The 10952-nt window shown below is 38.1% G+C and overlaps 1 long non-coding RNA gene across 1 annotated transcript in view; it reads left to right on the top strand.

The window, feature by feature from the left end:
• The first annotated feature begins 529 nt into the window (after nt 1-529).
• Nucleotides 530-10952, top strand: part of LOC125964687 (uncharacterized) — a 480337-nt gene continuing 469914 nt past the window's right edge. Inside the window, exon 1 of the long non-coding RNA XR_007477927.1 lies at nt 530-799. This is a non-coding gene — a long non-coding RNA (uncharacterized LOC125964687). The remainder of the gene's footprint in view (nt 800-10952) is intronic.

The raw sequence follows: 10952 nt of genomic DNA, 5'->3' as shown, positions 1-10952 counted from the left end.
TAATTCTACTTTTTCTCCCTTTTATTCTGAGCCGTGTGGATGAAAGGCTCTTGGTGCTCCAGCCAGGAGTCAGGGCTCTGCCTCTAAGGTAGGAGAGCCAACTTCATGACACTGGTCAACAAGAGACCTCCCAGCTCCACATAATATCAAACGGTGAAAATCTCCCAGAGACCTCCATCTTAACACCAGCACCCAGCTTCACTCAACGACCAGCAAGCCACAGTGCTGGACAACCTATGCCAAACAACTAGCAAAACAGGAACACAACCCCACCCATTAGCAGAGAGGCTGCCTAAAATCATAATAAGGCCACAGACACCCCAAAACACACCAACAGACATGAACCTGCCCACTAGACAGACAAGATCCAGCCTCATCCACCAGAACACAGGCACTAGTCCCCTCCACCACGAAGCCTACACAACCCACTGAACCAACCTTAGCCACTGGAGACAGACATCAAAAAGAGCGGAAACTACGAACCTGCAGCCTGCAAAAAGGAGACCCCAAACACAGCAAGATAAGCAAAATGAGAAGACAGAAAAACACACAGCAGATAAAAGAGCAAGATAAAAATACACCAGACCTAACAAATGAAGAGGAAATAGGCAGTCTACCTGAAAAAGAATTCAGAATAATGATAGTAAGGATGATCTGAAATCTTGGAAACAGAATGGACAAAATGCAAGAAACAGTTAACAAGGACCTAGAAGAAATAAAGATGAAACAAGCAATGATGAACAACACAATAAATGAAATTAAAAGTACTCTAGATGGGATCAATAGCAGAATAACTGAGGTAGAAGAACGGATAAGTGACCTGGAAGATAAAATAGTGGAAATAACTACTGCAGAGCAGAATAAAGAAAAAAGAATGAAAAGAACTGAGGACAGTCTCAGAGACCTCTGGGACAACATTAAATGCACCAACATTCGAATTATAGGGGTTCCAGAAGAAGAAGAGAAAAAGAAAGGGACTGAGAAAATATTTGAAGAGATTATAGTTGAAAACTTCCCTAATATGGGAAAGGAAATAGTTAATCAAGTCCAGGAAGCACAGAGAGTCCCATACAGGATAAATCCAAGGAGAAATACGCTAAGACACATATTAATCAAACTGTCAAAAATTAAATACAAAGAAAACATATTAAAAGCAGGAAGGGAAAAACAACAAATAACACACAAGGGAATCCCCATAAGGTTAACAGCTGATCTCTCAGCAGAAACCCTACAAGCCAGAAGGGAGTGGCAGGACATACTGAAAGTGATGAAGGAGAAAAACCTGCAACCACGACTACTCTACCCAGCAAGGATCTCATTCAGATTTGATGGAGAAATTAAAACCCTTACAGACAAGCAAAAGCTGAGAGAGTTCAGCACCACCAAACCAGCTTTACAACAAATGCTAAAGGAACTTCTCTAGAAAAGAAACACGAGAAGGAAAATACCTATAATAACGAACCCAAAACAATTTAGAAAATGGGAATACGAACATACATATCGATAATTACCTTAAATGTAAATGGACTAAATGCTCCCACCAAAAGACACAGACTGGCTGAATGGATACAAAAACAAGACCCTTATATATGCTGTCTACAAGAGACCCACTTCAGACCTAGAGACACGTACAAATTGAAAGTAAGGGGATGGAAAAAGATATTCCATGCAAATGGAAACCAAAAGAAAGCTGGAGTAGCAATTCTCGTATCAGACAAAATAGACTTTAAAATAAGGACTATTAAAAGAGACAAAGAAGGACACTACATAATGATCAAGGGATCGATCCAAGAAGAAGATATAACAATTGTAAATATTTATGCACCCAACATAGGAGCACCTCAATACATAAGGCAAATACTAACAGCCATAAAAGGGGAAATCGACAGTAACACATTCATAGTAGGGGACTTTAACACCCCACTTTCACCCATGGACACATCATCCAAAATGAAAATCAATAAGGAAACACAAGCTTTAAATGATACATTAAAGAAGATGGACTTAATTGATATTTATAGGACACTCCATCCAAAAACAACAGAATACACACTTTTCTCAAGTGCTCATGGAACATTCTCCAGCATAGATCATATCTTGGGTCACAAATCAAGCCTTGGTAAATTTAAGAAAATTGAAATTGTATCAAGTATCTTTTCCGACCACAATGCCATGAGACTAGATATCAATTACAGGAAAAGATCTGTAAAAAATACAAACACATGGAGGCTAAACAATACACTACTTAATAATGAAGTGATCGCTGAAGAAATCAAAGAGGAAATAAAAAAATACCTAGAAACAAATGACAATGGAGACACAACGACCCAAAACCTATGGGATGCAGCAAAAGCAGTTCTAAGGGGGAAGTTTATAGCAATACAAGCCCACCTTAAGAAGCAGGAAACATCTCGAATAAACAACCTAACCTTGCACCTCAAGCAATTAGAGAATGAAGAACAAAAAAACCCCAAAGCTAGCAGAACGAAAGAAATCACAAAAATCTGATCAGAAATAAATGAAAAAGAAATGAAGGAAACAATAGCAAAGATAAATAAAACTAAGAGCTGGTTCTTTGAGAAGATAAACAAAATAGATAAACCACTAGCCAGACTCATCAAGAAAAAAAGGAAGAGGACTCAAATCAATAGAATTAGAAATGAAAAAGGAGAAGTAACAACTGACACTGAAGAATTAAAAAAGATCATGCGCGATTACTACAAGCAACTCTATGCCAATAAAATGGATAATCTGGAAGAAATGGACAAATTCTTAGAAAGGCACAACCTGCCAAGACTGAATCAGGAAGAAATAGAAAATATGAACGGACCAATCACAGCACTGAAATTGAAACTGTGATTAAAAATCTTCCAACAAACAAAAGCCCAGGACCAGATGGCTTCACAGGCGAATTCTATCAAACATTTAGAGAAGAGCTAACACCTATCCTTTTCAAACTCTTCCAAAATATAGCAGAGGGAGGAACACTCCCAAATTCCTTCTACGAGGCCACCATCACCTTGAAACCAAAACCAGACAAGGATGTCACAAAGAAAGAAAACTACAGGCCAATATCACTGATGAACATAGATTGAAAAATCCTCAACAAAATACTAGCAAACAGAATCCAACAGCACATTAAAAGGATCATACACCATGATCAAGTGGGGTTTATTCCAGGAACGCAAGGATTCTTCAATATACAGAAATCAATCAATGTGATACACCATATTAACAAATTGAAGGAGAAAAAACATATGATCATCTCAATAGATGCAGAGAAAGCTTTCGACAAAATTCAACACCCATTTATGATAAAAACCCTGCAGAACGTAGGCATAGAGGGAACTTTCCTCAACATAATAAAGGCCATATATGACAAGCCCACAGCAAACATCATCCTCAATGGTGAAAAACTGAAAGCATTTCCACGAAGATCAGGAACAAGACAAGGTTGCCCACTCTCACCACTCTTATTCAACATAGTTTTGGAAGTTTTAGCCACAGCAATCAGAGAAGAAAAGGAAATAAAAGGAATCAAAATCGGAAGAGAAGTAAAGCTGTCACTGTTTGCAGATGACATGATACTATACATAGAGAATCCTAAAGATGCTACCAGAAAACTACTAGAGCTAATCAATGAATTTGGTAAAGTAGCAGGATACAAAATTAATGCACAGAAATCTCTGGCATTCCTATATACTAATGATGAAAAATCTGAAAGTGAAATCAAGAAAACACTCCCATTTACCATTGCAACAAAAAGAATAAAATATCTAGGAATAAACCTACCTAAGGAGACAAAAGACCTGTATGCAGAAAATTATAAGACACTGATGAAAGAAATTAAAGATGATACAAATAGATGGAGAGATATACCATGTTCTTGGATTGGAAGAATCAACATTGTGAAAATGACTCTACTACCCAAAGCAATCTACAGATTCAATGCAATCCCTATCAAACTACCACTGGCATTTTTCACAGAACTGGAACAAAAAATTTTGCAATTTGTATGGAAACACAAGAGACCCCGAATAGCCAAAGCAATCTTGAGAACAAAAAAAGGAGCTGGAGGAATCAGGCTCCCTGACTTCACACTATACTACAAAACTACAGTAATCAAGACAGTATGGTACTGGCACAAAAACAGGAAGATCAATGGAACAGGATAGAAAGCCCAGAGATAAACCCACGCACATATGGACACCTTATCTTTGATAAAGGTGGCAGGAATGTACAGTGGAGAAGGACAGCCTCTTCAATAAGTGGTGCTGGGAAAAGTGGACAGGTACATGTAAAAGTATGAGATTAGATCACTCCCTAACACCATACACAAAAATAAGCTCAAAATGGATTAAAGACCTAAATGTAAGGCCAGAAACTATCAAACTCTTAGAGGAAAACATAGGCAGAACACTCTATGACATAAATCACAGCAAGATCCTTTCTGACCCACCGCCTAGAGTAATGGAAATAAAAACAAAAATAAACAAATGGGACCTAATGAAACTTCAAAGCTTTTGCACAGCAAAGGAAACCATAAACAAGACCAAAAGACAACACTCAGAATGGGAGAAAATATTTGCAAATGAAGCAACTGACAGAGGATTAATCTCCAAAATTTACAAGCAGCTCATGCAGCTCAATAACAAAAAAAACAAACAACCCAATCCAAAAATGGGCAGAAGACCTAAACAGACATTTCTTCAAAGAAGATATACAGACTGCCAACAAACACATGAAAGAATGCTCAACATCATTAATCATTAGAGAAATGCAAATCAAAACTACAATGAGATATCATCTCACACCAGTCAGAATGGCCATGATCAAAAAATCTAGAAACAATAAATGCTGGAGAGTGTCTGGAGAAAAAGGAACACTCTTGCACTGCTGGTGGGAATGTGAGTTGGTTCAGCCACTATGGAGAAGAGTATGGAGGTTCCTTAAAAAACTACAAATAGAACTACCATATGACCCAGCAATCCCACTACTGGGCATATACCCTGAGAAAACCAAAATTCAAAAAGAGTCATGTACCAAAATGTTCACTGCAGCTCTATTTACAATAGCCCAGAGATGGAAACAACCTAAGTGCCCATCATCGGTTGAATGGATAAAGAAGATGTGGCACATATATACAATGGAATATTACTCAGCCATAAAAAGAAATGAAATTGAGCTATTTGTAATGAGGTGGATAGACCCAGAGTCTGTCATACAGAGTGAAGTAAGTCAGAAAGAAAAAGACAAATACCGTATGCTAACACATATATATGGAATTTAAGAAAAAAAAAATGTCATGAAGAACCTAGGGGTAAGACAGGAATAAAGAGGCAGACCTACTGGAGAACGGACTTGAGGATATGGGGAGGGGGAAGGATGAGCTGTGACAGGGCGAGAGAGAGTCATGGACATATACACACTAACAAACGTAGTAAGGTAGATAGCTAGTGGGAAGCAGCCGCATGGCACAGGGATATTGGCTCGGTGCTTTGTGACAGCCTGGAGGGGTGGCATAGGGAGGGTGGGAGGGAGGGAGACGCAAGAGGGAAGACATATAGGAACATATGTATATGTATAACTGATTCACTTTGTTATAAAGCAGAAACTAACACACCATTGTAAAGCAATTATACCCCAATAAAGATGTTAAAAAGATAATAATAATGAAAATAAATAAATAAATAAACAAAATAAAAATATATTCAGCTATTGAAAAAAAAAGATTAGGTAGGAAAACTTTTTGTAAGAGAAGAATGAATATTATTTAATATGATTTTAAAGTGTTATTAGCTATGGATTTAGCATATTTTATGTGTTTATATTTGGGTTCAATACAACAAATAGTTTAAATACATTTAAAAGATTTCGCTCTAATAATTATATAAATATTGGAGATGTGTAATTCATTGAACCTATCTTGATTTAATATTTTAACAGAGGGAAAAAAGACATTTACTTAAAGTTGCATTATATTTCCTATATTTTTCTTACTGTATTTTATTGACTGGCAACACTTACACTGTAGGATGTCTATGAGACAAATTGCTTACAAAGAGTTAAACTGGAGAGATCGATCAAGATGGCAGAGTAAGAGGACATGGAACTCACCTCTCCTCATGAACACATCAAAAATACATCCATATGTGGAAAAATCCTCACTGAAAACTACCTGGCAACTGCCAGAAAGACTTTTGTGCAACCAGGCTTTAGGAAAGATAGACACAGAATTGGGCAGGAAGAGAAAAGAAGCCATCAGGTAGGGACCTATGCCCCATGGGAGGGGGGACTCAGAGAAAAAGAGAGATTACACAAGCAGCAGTTCACCCTGTGGAGTGAGTGGTTTGATTGACATATTGGATGCCCCTGTTCTGGGGTCTTACACAGGGAAGATGAAACCCCTTGATTGGTTGGAGCGCCAGTAGGACTAACAAGAGGGCTGTGGAAAGCCTAGACACCGCTCATGAAGAGTACACACATGCTGACTTGCCCCCAAGGCAGTGTGGAGAAGAGATACTGAAGAATGATCCAGGGGCTGCCTGGTTTCCCATGACCACCCCAGCCCATTCTCCAGCTTAAGCCAAGTGAACACTCCAGCCTTGTTTACTCCATGTCACACTGGATCTAGCACTGCCACAACTAGTGAGAGAGTTGGGCTGTGGGACACAGAGGCAGACCTGGGGCAGTACCTGGGTGGGTCATGGGTGGCCATTGCTGGTATGTACTGTGTCAGAAGGAGCCTGGAACACTGACGGTGACCAGTCCACCACAGCCCATACCGCAATACATGTAAAGAGTCAATATGGGCCCTGAATGCCCTGCAGTGTGACTCCACAACAGGGCAGGGACAACAGAGGTTGGTGGGAATGATCAGCTGTGAGGCACAAAGGGAATTTGGACCCAAGGTTGTGTCTGAGCAAGATGAGAACAACTACTGCTGGCACCTGTACAGGTGGTGCATCAGAATTAGCTCAGACCTCTGTCTGCAGCCAGTCCACCACAGCCCATGCCCCACCATGAGCGAGTAGCCTTAACAGGACTCTCTTGCTCCAGCAATTCTCCTGGGGCAAAGATCCTGGTGCTGAGAGAGGGGAAAGCACACACTTAAAGGGAACTGAGACAGCTCACAGCTGACCCTCAGGACTTCTGCTCCAGCAACATGGGATCAGACCCAAAACCCAATAGAGTGGTGACAGTCACTGGAGAGAGGGGAAGCCCCACCTCACACCAGACTCCAGCCCTACTTCCCAACAAAGTGAAAGCAGCCAGCACACCCTAAGAAAAGATGTGACTTGATTCACATCAAATCCAGCTCTCCAACCAAGGGCACTGGCACAAGCAGACTGTACAGTGACGCTCCCACACAAGGACATCAGGTTAAGACTCCAATAGGTAACTGTTTCACCTAAATACTAGAGACAGAGAAAGTCAAGCAAAATGAAAGGCAGAGGAACTGCTCTCAAATGAAAAAGAAAGAGAAAAGCCCTGAAATAATAAATAATGGAATGGAAACAATTTACCAGATAAAAAATTGAAAGAGTTAGTAATAAGAATGCTAACTGAATTAGGGAAAAGAATAGGTGAACACAGTCAGAATTTAAACATGGAACTAGAAAATCTAAAAAAAGACCCAATCAAAAGTGAAGAGTTTGGGGCTTCCCTGGTGGCGCAGTGGTTGAGAGTCCACCTGCTGATGCATGGGACACGGGTTCATGCCCCGGTCCGGGAAGATCCCACATGCTGCGGAGTGGCTAGGCCCGTGAGCCATGGCCACTGAGCCTCTGCGTCCGGAGCCTGTGCTCCACGATGGGAGAGACCACAACACTGAGAGGCCCGCGTACCGCAAAAAAAAAAAAAAAAAAAAAAGAATTCAATAACTGAAAAAACACACTAAAAGGAATGAACAGCAGACTAAGTGATATACATAGACATATGAGTGACCTGGAAGATAGAATAATGTAAAGCATCCAATCAGAACAGAAAACAGAAAAATACCTTAAATGAAAATAGTTAAAGAGATCTTTGAGATAACATCAAGTACACCAAGATTCACACTATAGGGGTCCTAGAAGGAGAAAAGAGAAGAGTGGATTGAAAATGTATTTGATGTAATTATGGCTGAAATTATTTCCCAAACATGAGGAAGGAAACAGATAACCAGGTACAGGAAGCAGAGAGGGTCCCAAGCAAGATGAACCCAAAGACCTATCATAATGAAGGTGACAAAAGCTAAAAATAGAGAATTCTAAAGTCAGCAAAAGAAAAACAAAGAGTCACACACAAGGGAACCCTAAGAAGGGCACTGGCTGATTTTCAGCAGAAACTTTGCAGGCCAGAAGGAGAGACACAATATATTCAAAATGCTGAAAGGAAAAACCTGCAACCAAGGATAATATAACCAGCAAGATTATCATTCAGAATAGAAGGAGGGAGACTTCTCAGACAAGCAAAAACTAAAAAGTTCATCACTAAACCTACTGTAAAGTATGTTATAGGGTTTTCTCCAAGTTGAAAAGAAGTAAGAATGTATAGGAGAGGGAAAATCCCACTATGAACGGCAAATACAGAGTAAGGGCTGAGGATCAACAACTTAAATAAGGAAGTATTAAGATTAAAAGACAAAACACTGTAAAAGCAACTTTAGCTACAATAAATAGCTAAGGGATAAACATAAATACGTAAAATATGACATAAAAACACAAAATATGAGGGAGAGGAGTAAAAAACTTGGATCTTTTAGATTGTGTGTAATTTAAATGACTACCAGTTTAAAACAAGTAGGTATAGTTATAGGTCAACATATCTGAACCCCATGGTAACCACAAACCAAAAACATAAAGTAGATAAACAAAAATAAAAAGAAAGGGACACAAGCACACTACTAAAGGAAAACAAGTAATATAATGGCAATAAGTACATATTTATCAATAATTTCTTTAAATGTCAATGAAATAAATGCTTCAATCAAAAGACATAGGATGGCTGATTGTTTAAAAAAAAAACAAAAACAAGACCCATCTATATGCTGCCTACAAGAGATTCGCTTCACAGCTAAAGAGACACACAGATGGAGAGGGGATGGAAAAGGATATTTCATGCACATGGAAATGATAAGAAAGCAGGGGTAGCAGTACTCAGACAAAGTAGGCTATAAAACAAAGGCTATAACCAAAGACAATGAATGGAATTATATATTGATAAAGGGATCAATAGAAGAAGATGATGTTACACTTGTTAACAGACATGCATCCAATACAGGAGCACCTAAATATATAAAGTGAATATTAACATAGAGGGGGAAACTGACAAAAATATACTAACAGTAGGCGGCATTAACACTCCACTTACATTAATGAACTGATCATCCAGACACAAAATCAATAAGGCAACAGTGGTCTTAAATGCACAATAGACCAACTGGATTTAATAAGTATCTCTAAGACATTCCAGTGAAGATCAGAATACATGTTCTTTTCAAGTGCACATGGAGTGTTCTCTGAGATAGATCATATGCTAGGTCACAAAACAAGTCTTAACAAATTTAAGAGGATAGAAACTATATCAAGCTTTTTTTTCCAACCACAACACTATGAAACTAGAAATAAATTACAGAAACAAAGATGTGAAAAGCACAAATACATGGAGACTAAACAATATACTACTAAAAACCAATGGGTCAATGAAGAACTCAAAGAGGAAATCTAAAAATACCTTGAGACAAATGAAAATGGAAGCACAGTACTCCAATATCTATGGGAAGCAGCAAAAGCAGTTTTAAGAGGGAAGTTTATATCAATACAGGCCTTCCTCACAAAACAAGAAAAATCTCAAATAACCTAACCTACCATGTAAAGGAATTAGAAAAAGAACAAATAAAATCCAAAGTCAGCAGAAGGAAGGAAATAAAAGTCAGAAAAGGAAATAGAGACCAAAAAGAAAGATTAATGAAAAGTAGAGCTATTTTTTAAAAATATAAACAAAATGGATAAACCTTTACTAGGTTTATCAAGAATATAAGAGAGAGAACCCAAATAAACAAAATACAAAATGAAAGAGGAGAAATAACAACCTATAACACAGAGATACAAACAATCATAAGAGAATACTATAAACAGTTATATCCCAGCAAACTGACAACCTAGAAGAAATGGACAAATTTCTGGAAAATAAAACCTGCCAAGACTGAAGCAGGAAGAAATAGACAACCTGAACTGACCAATCACTAGTAGTGAAATTGAAATTGTAATTAAAACAACAACAAAAAACTCCCACCAAACAAAAAAGCCCAGGATTAGATGGCTTCACAGGGGAATTCTGCCAAACATATAAAGAACAGCTAATACTTATCCCTCTCAAACTATTGAAAAAAATGAAGAGGATGGAAGAGTCCCAAACATATTCTACAAGGCCACAATAACCCTGATACCAAAACCAAACAAAGACACTACAAAAAAAGAAAATTACATGCCAATAGCTTTGATGAATATAGATGCAAAAATCCTCAAGAAAATATTAGCAAACTGAATACAACAATATATGAAAAGGATGCTCAAGTGAGATTTATTCCAGGGATTCAAGGATGATTCAATATTCACAAATTAGTGATTGTGATATACCACACTAATAAAAGGAAGTATAAAAATCTCATGATCATCTCAACAGATGCAGAAAAATTTTTGAAAAAATTCAACATCAATTCATGATAAAAACTCTCACCAAAATGGGTACAGAGAGAACATATCTTAAACATAATAAAAGCCATTTATGACAAATCCACAGTCAACATAATACTCAATGTTGAAAAGCTGAAAGCCTTCCTGCTAAATTCAGGAACAAGACCAGGATGCCCAATATCATATCATCCAGCAATTCCACTTCTGGGTATATATCTGAAAAAAAAAATCAAAAACACTAATTTGAGAGAATAAATGCACCCCATCATTCAC

Source organism: Orcinus orca, chromosome 6, assembly GCF_937001465.1.
Source record: "Orcinus orca chromosome 6, mOrcOrc1.1, whole genome shotgun sequence".
Classification (NCBI taxonomy): Eukaryota; Metazoa; Chordata; class Mammalia; order Artiodactyla; family Delphinidae; genus Orcinus; species Orcinus orca.
The sequence above is the reverse complement of the archived record's forward strand: the minus strand, read 5'-3'. Positions and strand labels throughout refer to the sequence as shown.